The 11,830-nt window shown below is 21.9% G+C and overlaps 1 protein-coding gene across 3 annotated transcripts in view; it reads left to right on the top strand.

The window, feature by feature from the left end:
- The window catches only part of LOC112595095, an 89,518-nt gene that overhangs the window by 1,269 nt on the left and 76,419 nt on the right, over positions 1-11,830 (top strand). The window lies entirely within an intron of this gene.

The following is an 11,830-nucleotide window of genomic DNA, read 5'->3' as shown; positions in this document are numbered from 1 at the left end:
TAGTAGTAGTAGTAGTAGTAGTAGTAGTAGTAGTAGTAGTAGTAGTAGTAGTAGTAGTAGTAGTAGTAGTAGTAGTAGTAGTAGTTGGATAATTATAGTAGTAGTATATAATAGTAAAAAATAACATATAATATTTCGGTAAAAGTAACTAGTAGGTACCTAGTAATTTACGAGTAGTGCATACGCACTTTTCAACCGTTTGGCGCCACACGTCACACACACGCACATTAGGCTTCGATTTTTTTCCCCTTTTATAATTTTGCACGTTATTCAAAGTCGTGCGCGCTCTTTCTGTGATGGGGATTATATATTATAATATATTACGATATTATAATCATAATACGCCCAAACCGTAATGAGTTTAATTTTTTATTATTTTTTTCTTTGGCTTAAAAATATCGTTTATTAGTGAATATAATAATATTGTTACAAACAATACATTAAAATTTTAAAAATATATGATTTTGATTTCTTTCAAATATTTTAAAATTAATTTATTAACTTCCTTAAATGTAGTGTGGAAATTAAAAAAATCCTATTTTCGTTGAAATGTATTACTTAATTTTACAATTTTGGTATTATTATAAATACCTGTGTTTATATTTTATTTACTCATGTTATTAATTATTAGTTATGTGTAACTATCATACTACATATTTTATTGATACATTTTTATTCGTAATTCCCCCATTATTCGTTATTTATTACATTTGTGGAATTAAACATAAAATAGGCAATTACTATATAAACTTATGAGTTATAATAAACTCAATATGTAGTATTAATCATTTGTTTTAAAATTAATGCAAAAATTATGATTTTATTATTCTATAGTTCAACACCTTATTTTACCAATATAATAACTTATGGCTTTTTTTAAAAAATTGTCAATTTTTAATTAATATACCTATTATTCATTTTATTCCTTGCTTCTTCAGATAAGACTTATCATATAACTTTGTTCAACTAAACTTAACTATACATACTATATATTTTAAAACATCAGTTATTTACCTTTAGTAAATATGTCTAGTTTTAAATGAGAAAAATATTAAAATAAAATCAGCTATAAATTATGACTATAACTGATAAATGCAAAAACATATTTGTTGGACAGATTTCTGTTACGGCTCGAGTTTTTAGGTATTTTATATTCAATTTTGATGATTTGAGTTTTGTAATATGCCACAGAATGGCTTGGTAAATATGATTTTTAAGGTGTATATAGTTAAAATATAAATACGTTAAGAATATTGGGTTTATCTTTACAAGTATGCAAAACCAACTTGTTAAACCATTTAAAAAAAATATACTAAGTATTTATTTTTTAGATAATTTTTTAGCCAAACAAATTTTGGTTAGGTTCTTTTGTGGCCATGGATTAAACAAATTTATATTATGCAATATCAAAGTAGTCGATTTATGCGATATTTAGTAAATATTTTTTACTGCTTGTTAAAATCAAATATCTAGCTATTTATTAAGATATTTTTTGATATCTTTGTAAGTTTCTTATACTAGGTAATTTTAAAATATTGAATCTGATTACAAGTAATTGGTAGGTCCACAACGAGTGGAGTGGTCAAGTATGGCGTATATGACGTATGAAATGTATATTTAAAATAAATACTATTGTGTGTTGTATTTATTAATGATGTGGCTAATTTTTGTATCTTACAGTCAATATAGAATATCAAAAAATAAAAGTGACAAAATAAACAATTTTAGTTTAATAATGTATATATAGTTTTTCTTATCATTTGACAATTTACTGTTATAATTATTTTATACAAATCAATTTATTTAAATAAAACAAGAAAGTGGTGGATATATTTTCTATTTTATATATAATTTACAAATATATTTAAGTATGCCTACATTTTATAACTATATGAAAAATTTAATTAAAAATAAAATACTATTGATACTATAACGCATATTATTTCATGATTATTTAAATTATAAAATTAACTGATATTAGATACATTTAATAATTATTTCAATAATTACGATTAACTGAGCAATTATAGTACCCACTGATTCGTAGTATGCATAGTATTTATAGAAAATTTGTTTCATAACATGGTATTTATAATATTTTTTTGTTTTAATCGATAAAATGTAATTGAAATGTTACAATAGTTTTAATAGAATTTAGGGAGTGAAAAAATTGACCACCCAGTTCTTAGTACAATTAAATATTTTGAAATATTAAGATATTTAAAATAAGTTGGTTGAAAAATAATGGATAAATATAAAGTATTGAGAGTATTTGAAGTAGTAAAATAAATCGTACCTAAATTGTCACAAAATGTAGTTTTAAAAATAATATACAGTTCACACATAAAAAGTTATGATATACGTATTAATATCATTTAGATGCTTAGCATATTTAATGTATTCGTTTATTTAAATAATTTTACATTTATAAATAAAAACAATTAAGTTATAATAATAATAAAAACAAATTATCGATTGTAAAAAAATAAAAAGTTTATTTTTTTGTTCACATTTGTTAATATTCCAAGATTGAAATTAATATTTTATTCACTGTATTACTATACTCTAAAGTAATTTTAAATTTACAATTTTTTTTGTACTTATTAACTACATATAATATTATTTAGTTAGTTAATTTTTGGTATATTTTATTGAATTTATGTAGCTAAGGTCTGATAGTTTAAATTAATAAATAATATGACGGTTATACTCAAAATGCAATTTGAAATCAATTTAGTATTTATTTTTTAAAAATAAAATTATGAGAAAACAGAAAAAAAAATAATAAATCTATGATAAATGAAATTAAAAAAAATAAATATTTTATGCAACTAAGCACATTCTATTTAACAGTCAGCATTATAATATCGCATTGCTGTATGGAAATAGGTTACCACAATATAACAATATTATTTGTATAAAAAGTGTATAAACAAATGCCTCGGGGTATATTGTTCTTTATAATAAAATTATATATAGTTCAAGTTTATAAATTATATTTGGATAACATTTCATCCTTTGTAAATGAGTTAGTCCCCTTGGATTTATTTTAAATAACGTGTTATGAACATTTTAAACTTAAAGTAGTCATTTATTTAATTTTCTACTTTTCTACTAAATAATGGAATTGACCGTTTTCTAAAAATATATTCATTACTATAAAATCGCATACAAACATAATAATGACAACAATATCTTATACTTTGAGTAGGGCCGATTGATTAAATGAGATTAAATAATTAATTTGGACTAATATTAATATCGGTTATATATTTTGCTTTTATTAAAAACTACTGTGATTAAAAGAATTGTTTCAAGTAGGTCCAAATATTTTGATGCTTTAAATAATATCAATTTTTCAGTTAATTGGCGGATAATATTAAATTAATCAAATTATTTAAACTGAATTCATAACTAATATATAATTATGAATATATATGACTATTCGTTTTTGAATGATAATAAAAATATTAAATTCGTGATTTTACGAGTGACTATCTAATCTTGTTAACATTTAAAATTCAAATATTTGAGAGATCACACTGAATTTTTTTTTTAATTTTTATAAATAAAACTTATCAGAATTATCGTGTTAATTGTTTAAACCTTAGCTATGAATATTAAAAATTTTATGAACGTTTTACTATAAAATGATTTGATGAAATTGGTCAACATATTTTATACCTTAGATGCTCATAGAATTTTTTTTTGTAGAACTAATCTTAATTTTTAATTTCACTAATTACTATTTTTGGCGAACTTTGTATAAAATATTTTAAGTATTTTAATTTATCAAACATTTTAATATTTATATTATATTATAGTTAAAATATTTTTAAAATGTTATTATTACGTGAAAAAAAAATGTGTAAATAATTCTACGTGGTTATTTATTTTTGAGTTAAGCCAAAAAAACAAAATTTATATTGTTAAAAACTAGATTTGCCTAAAAAATACCGTTTTTCTTTATATATTTTTTTTTTCTAACGCATTTGATTACTGCTGTGAATTTTTTGTTTTTAATCCCTGAAAGTACCAATTGTTATAATTGCTTAACTTTCAAAACATAAATTGAAGTTGAAAATCAAATCATTTTAACTGTCTTAAAAGTTGATAACCCACACTTAAAATAATAATAACTCACGTTATTATATCAATACATTCATCGCTCTATTCAGGATCTAAAATAAATCAAGTCAATTTAATGTAGTAATATATTTTTAATATTGTGTATTGTGTCTAATATTGTAAACATGATAAAGCTTGCCCACGTGTAGTATATAGTATGTATAATCTTATTTATTTAAGAAAATTTTTAAAGAATAAATTAAATTATATTAACATGTAGTATCTATTTAAACTATACTTGCGTATTTGTCTTTTCGTAATTACTTTTTGTGAAATATTTTTTGTTGTTATTTACCTATAGTATTTCATTTGTTTTATTTGTTAACTATATATAAAATAAATTTATAATTTTCTTTGGATTTAAATACAACTACGAACTTAAAATATTTTACATTTCTTATTAAATCTATACAATACCTAAATACTATGTAAAAGTGTATAGAATATATACGTATACGAAATCAAATTGATTATTTTATACAAAGATTTTAAATTATCAAAAAGCATTAACGTGCTTAAAAACATATATATTTTTAATTTTTTTGAATGAAATAATTACATATTCCAAATCAGAACACTTTTTTAACCGAGGATTCGAGTAGGTACTTAAATGTCAGATTTCACTATAATTCAGGTAAATATAATATTAATAAAAATAAACTGATAATTTTTTAATAGAATAAAATCATATACAATATTTTTAGTAGACAAATGATTTTGCAGAGTACTCCTACTTCATCATACTTATTATCCTTTAAGTACTTATAAGTATAATTAATTAATTATCGGTTCAAAATTTGATTTTTATATACCTATTGAAATTATAACTAGAAAAATTATATTTCTAATAAATATGATATAATTCATATAAATAAATATTATGCAAAAACAAAAACTTAAAAAATTATCTGTATAAAAAAAAACCAAGAATGTTTAATTTAAAAAAAAAAAAATAGCGTTAGTTTAAAAAAAAAAAAATTCTCTGGTATAAAGATAAGAATATATTAACCATATTTCATTTTTAATTATTTACATCTTACAATAGAGCTATCATGATCCTATGTTGTTGACTGGGTATAGAAAATTAATTTATTATATTTCATATGATTCATATATCAATCGTGGTTTGTAAAAAAAAGTTTTTCAAGATTTTATATTAGGTAATTTCAATGTAATATAATATATTAAAAATTTCAAAACTTTTATGAGTCATTATGTCTCAAATTAAAGAAATGAACTTTTTGATTTATTTTTCCCGATTTTACTTAATATGTTGATTCAATATCACATAATTAAAATTACTGTAATTAATTTTAAATCCTGTATAAAATTGAGTTTTTAACTTTTATAATAAATTAAAAAAACTCATAGTGACTGGATATATACGTTCAGGTTTGGGTAGAATAGTTTTAATTTGATGTATTAAAGTTAAACGATCAATTTTGTTGGTACAATGTTTATCATTGCTATTTATACTTTTATTGTTTTGTATCAACGTATTATTTTTATTTCTTCAAAATAATTATACGTATTAATTTTTATAATTGAACTTTATTTTACATATTTTACAGTAATATATTTTTTCAGTTAATTATTAGTCTTTAAAGAACTTATCGATAAATTTGTATAATTATATATAAACATTTTTAATTTTTTTAATTGATTTAATTAATTTAATTTAAACATTTGTAAATTTAACCTCAAATACTAGGATTTAAAAAAAAAAAAAAATTAAATTATACTACTGCAGTAATAAATTTAAATGGTTTTTGTTATAATATATTAGAGTGACTAGACTACTTTAATGACAATGTTTATTGTAAATAGTTGTGTCATTCTCATTAATTCTAATTTATTTAATTTATACTTGAATTATCAAGAAGTGATTGTGTTTAACAACTATTAAATTCTTTAGAAATTTTCTTTTGGAATATTTAAGTAAATATTCTTAGAACTCGAGAACTTAATAAGTGGTTTTTATTTTTTATTTTTTCTACATTATATTATGTATATTAATAAATTTAATATCAATTTTAAATTTTTTTATAACGACTTCTGTTAAAATTATATAATCGTGTTTCAATAATCAGACTGTATGAGATCAAATATGTTGAGGTACCAATACCATTTCAATCTTTCTATTTGATTTATAAATAATGCTTACAAATTTAAAATTTAAAATTAAACATTTTTAGGAAAACATATAAAAACTTTAAAACATATAAAGATAATGCAATTAAAAATGTAGATTTTCATTTTTAAATCTGAAATTTGAATGGGCTTATCAAAAATCGTTAAGTAATGAGAATAAAATAATTGTATTATTGCACCAAAAAAATATTAATAATACAGTTTGAGGAATTCAAAATAATAGATACTTTATATTAAAAGAATCATCTTGCATACAGTATTTATTTGAAAACACATAAAATAAGAATGTAAATTTTATTTATTTTTCCAAGAGTTTTTAATAGCGTAAGAATTTTTTTTAGTTCAAATCCTGATATACAATATTAATTTCAGTAATAATTTCCCCGATAAAAAAAAAAAAACTTCTTGGATCACAATACGTGAATAATTAATACAAAGTGCAAAGATTGCATGCTAGATTAAATTGATAAAAAAAGCTTTATTAATTAATCATATGGTAAAGACTTCGACGATAACAAAGTTGTCTTTTAGACGGAGATAAGTGAGTTCTGGGTAATCCGAATTTAATTACGAAGATTTGGATCGCTACGTCACTTCAGAGATACTGTTAAATCTACAAGATGTATAGTTTACCGAACCATGTTTTTATATTATATTCTAAAACATGACTAAATAATCCTATTTCTTTTCATAGTTAGTATACAATTAGGTTGAATAGTTTCATTGTGGAAACATTTTAATGGTAGTTTTGGTTTTTTTTTATTTTCTGGTACAATTTTAACTATTATGAAAATAATACGTTTTTAATGAAACATGTTTAACTTATATTTTATAATATTAAAATCAATAAAGTAATAGTATATTTAATTGTATTGTTTTAATTATTTTTGTAGCGTTATAATTAAATGATATATTATATTATTTAAACAAATTTGAAATCCTATCGTATTTATTCATTTTTACATATATGATTTAATCTAAATTTTGTGCTATATTTAATTTAAATGTATTTACCTAATAAACTATGTAGAAAATAAATTGTATATAATAATAGAAATTAATAGTTAGAGAAATAATTTTACTATTAAGTTTCATGAATTATTTTATTAGTTAGGTAATAACTTCAATTATTTTTCTCTTACGCGTTAATTTCAATAATTTTAGACATCTATTCATTTTCCTCCATATTTATAGGTATGTCTTTTGTTCTTGATTCGCCTCTCCCGACTTGATCTACGTCATCGACATAAACAATCTGTATTGTCAAGTGATGAATGTCTAATAATATTACACATTCTAAACTTAAACATTATTTGTCATGTAAAATGTATTACGTACGACAGTATGTATTGTATAATATATGCGATATTTAGTTCACAATGTTTACATATATATTCACATTTTGTTCACATGATAATTTTGTATCTGAGCTTTACTTTGTATCATTGAATAGCAATCAATCGTGGTTTAGTGAACTGTTAAATTGTTTAAGGAAATCGTCTTTATCAACGGGAATTGGGAGAACTATATTAAATATCATGATGCTGCACGTTTCTCATTTTTATCGATAGCAAATGTTGAAGTCTTTAATACTTTAACAGTTGTGGCAGTGGTCGTGTGAATTTAATCTATTGAAATAGTATAAATGTTCAAAATCAAAAATAAATGTATTATGAACGATTAATAACATATTTTGGCTTGTACAGTCAAGTATTTGAGTATGTTTATATAGGTAGCACATTTTTTATTTTTAGTTCTTAGGTTTTTGAACTTAACACAAATATATAAATATATAGTTTTCATATTATTATAATTATATTGTACCTAGTTAAAAAAAAAAAAAAAAAAAACGCAGAATTCCAAAAAAAATATCCTGCTAAGCTGCTAAGGCATTTACTGTAATAGAATATCCATGTTGTGTTATTTTTAAACACGTTTTACTTTGCCTTATACACATATAATATATATATATATATATGTATCTAATAATTTGTTCGTTAATAAATTAGGGAGTTAAATAATATATGTGATTAAAAAAATTAAATTTATATATGCATCGATGTGTGATTTAAGATTTTAAATGTCTTGAATAATGTCTGTTTGTTTCTATCTAATTTAAAAAACTTACATTTGACTGCCATTAATGTGTTACCGAAATTAATAGTGTTCTGCGAGTAAAATCGAAGACAAGTATTAATGGTATCTGTTTAAATGTATTAAAAGTTATTTTTCTTTAATTATTTTCAACCAAGATAATTTTAACTGAGAATTTTAAAAGAATGAGAAAAGTATAAAGTATTATAAATTTTCAATAATTGAATTCAGGTATATGCATATATTATTAAAATGTTTTTTTTTTATAAATGTTGATTACATATGTTCTTCATGTTAAAATATTTAAAATTATACCTCACAAAAGATTTTAAATCGATAGGTAATTTTTTGTTATAATTCTAAACTGTAAAAAACACGAGCATTAGGATTGTCGTACTGGCATTTAACAATATTATATGTTATAATGTTATATTAATAGTAACTTTTCATTTATAACTATTATAAAATAATATAAGCGATGTTTTAAGTAACAGTTATTTTAATATACCAATGGCATTAATTATAGTAAAAAATTAAAAATTATTAATATCAATGCAATTATAATATACGAGTATAATTATACAACAGTTATACAACACTTTTAGAGATACACGCTGACGCTCTGACCGACCGTCTTCGTTTAGAATCGTTTTTATTATAGACAGATAATTATTGAATACAATTAATTTTACAAGTTATCTCATAAATTATGATACACATAAAAAAAAATTGTTTATAGTATAGTGACCTCTTTGAATTTTAATTCTTAATCTAATCTTCATTTACATTTTTTATTAGCCGCCTTACAGTTATAAGTATTTATTTTCTGCAAATAATAATAATAATAATAATAATATGTTTTATTTTGAGTATAGGATGTTAGAACTTTAAATTCTCTAATAAATATCAAAATAATTTGTATAGTTCAAATTTATATTTTTACTATTCACACGTTGTACTTTTATAGAATGTGGTATGATTTAAAATTTAAATATTTTTCTTTGAATTTTGGTAGATATTTGTATCGAAATATTATACTATTTCTATAATTTATCATTTGTTTATATTTTTTTTTAGTATGCATTTTGTTGAGACTAAACTTGGTTCATATACGTATACTGAAATATTGGTACCTGTATGTGAGATATGTATATATTAAATATGATTTTATATAAAATTTTAACTGCATGAGTCGAAAAAATACAAGCTATTATAAAATTAATAAATTATAAAATGTTGTCTTGACTCAAACTTAGAATTTTAAATCTTAATATCAATACAAATTCCTATATTTCCAATTGATATTACAATTTAGCTACTTTGTAGCTATTTACAACATATTATTATATATTAATTATAAATTAGGTGGGTATGTAAAAATTGTTTGTATTGCGTGTAAAAGGTAAAACAAAATGTATTTTGATTTAATTTTAGCAAACAAAAAATGTCACTTATAAAAAAAAAAAAGGTACCTATTCAAAGATCGAGGTGCTTATAATTTATTTGTTGATTTCATTCACGTGTGCACAGAGTAAGATATAATTTAGCAATGACTAATGATAAGGCTACTGAAAGTTTGTACAGTTCGAGAATACATTAAACTACATGATTGAATGAGAAGCTGAATATGAAATACGATATAGTGTATACATATAATATATATGTAGGACATTATGCCATAATATGGAAAATGTTCAATGCAAACACAAATACACATATAGGAACTATTGCGGGACCTAAGTTTCAGACAGTGTCCAATTACGTCGGACAAATAAAAACTTCTGTCTTGAATTATAGAGAAATATAAGTATAAATATTTCAATAGTAATGGTAATAATAATAATAATAATAATAATAATAATAATTTAATTTTTTCGTGATTTCCTTGCGTGAATATACTTTATATACGCAAAGCACAGTATGATTCAAACAATAATACATTTACGAGAATAATTATTAAATGGATTTTAAGCTATTGTAGAAAAATGTATACTTGAACGAAATTCAACCAAAGCGTTTACTGTATTTTATAATTCGACTTTTTACGTATATATTATATTTTAAACATTTTCTTGTATAAAATATATATGTAGTGTCTGTGTTTTGGTTAAAATAATTTACACCATTATATTGTAGGTTCAATAACACCATAAATTATTATTTTTAAATCAGTATTATACAGAATGACTTGGATATCCTTCTTAGTGTTAACTGCAAATTAGAATGAATGGTGGTCGGACGGAGACGGAAATTAAGGAACGATCATCAATATTATATTTTTATCTTGATCATCTTTAGAAAATCGCACGCCTTTGCAGGCAGTAATCGAACGTATTCAAAAGTAAATCGATTATAACGTGAACATTTTAATTATATTTTATATTAGGTTTTTTAACACATAATATATATTTTATAAAAAGCTTTTTGTTATACTAAAAAAAAAAAAAAAAATGTTTATTTAATAGTTTTGGTTAAGTTTAAATTAATAATATATTACTTACTGATAATATTAAATGACCTGTACTTTGAAAAGCACAACATTTTTTTAATTTAAAATAGTAATAATTTAAACAGAAAAAAAACGTATTTATTTCTTGATAACCAAAATAATTAACTTAAAACGTTAAAAACGTTTTATAATCCTTGCAGTAAATTATATGGAGATTTGTGTGCTGTGAGTTCTTGTAGTGAATGGTAACCTAACAGAACACGCGTTTATCGTATACGGCCAACCAACCTATTATAATATTAAACATTTGTGAGCGAATGGCGGTTAGGTTGATATTATTTTCTTTTCAGAAAGAAGTCTCAATCCTTGAAAAAATAATACTCTCACCACACGTGTTCTGTTACATATTTCATATTACAACATATAACTCGGATCCCTTTTTACTCCCTAATCTCTGGTCTACAGTACCTATTCTACAACTGCAATATTTCGTGTTTCATATTTTTTTTTCGAATAAAATCACAGTTTATACAGTTTCCTAGATCGTTGAAAACATGCAATAAAACAAATCATTACTAAAAACGTCATCGTGACCTCTTCAGTGTTTAAAGTAGTGTACCGTGCTAACATAAAAATAATGATTACATTATAGTTAAGATTATTTTACTAAATTACTGAATCTTATCGTGATTGAAGTTGACAAAGATGTATAATATAAACGATCGAAAATGTTGATAATAATAATATTGTAAATTTCAAAAATAATTTTCAAGTATTGATTTTATATCGTATATACAAATATTACTGGGTTTTATAGTGATATTAGTTATAGTCATATTATTAGGTATATTATTATTTCCCAACTTTTCAGACGTTGCGTACCTATTATACGTTGAGTATAATTGAGACCATATGATAAATTTGCATTGTGTTTTAAACACGCATAGATATTTTGTATTAACTGGTCGGTCTCACACAAATTCAAGTATAATTTTGTTATGTTCAATA

The sequence above is a fragment of the Melanaphis sacchari genome, unplaced genomic scaffold (assembly GCF_002803265.2).
Source record: "Melanaphis sacchari strain LSU unplaced genomic scaffold, SCAv2.0 Contig254_pilon_pilon, whole genome shotgun sequence".
Classification (NCBI taxonomy): domain Eukaryota; kingdom Metazoa; phylum Arthropoda; class Insecta; order Hemiptera; family Aphididae; genus Melanaphis; species Melanaphis sacchari.
Note: the sequence above shows the minus strand (reverse complement) of the source record. Positions and strands in the feature narration are given on the sequence as shown.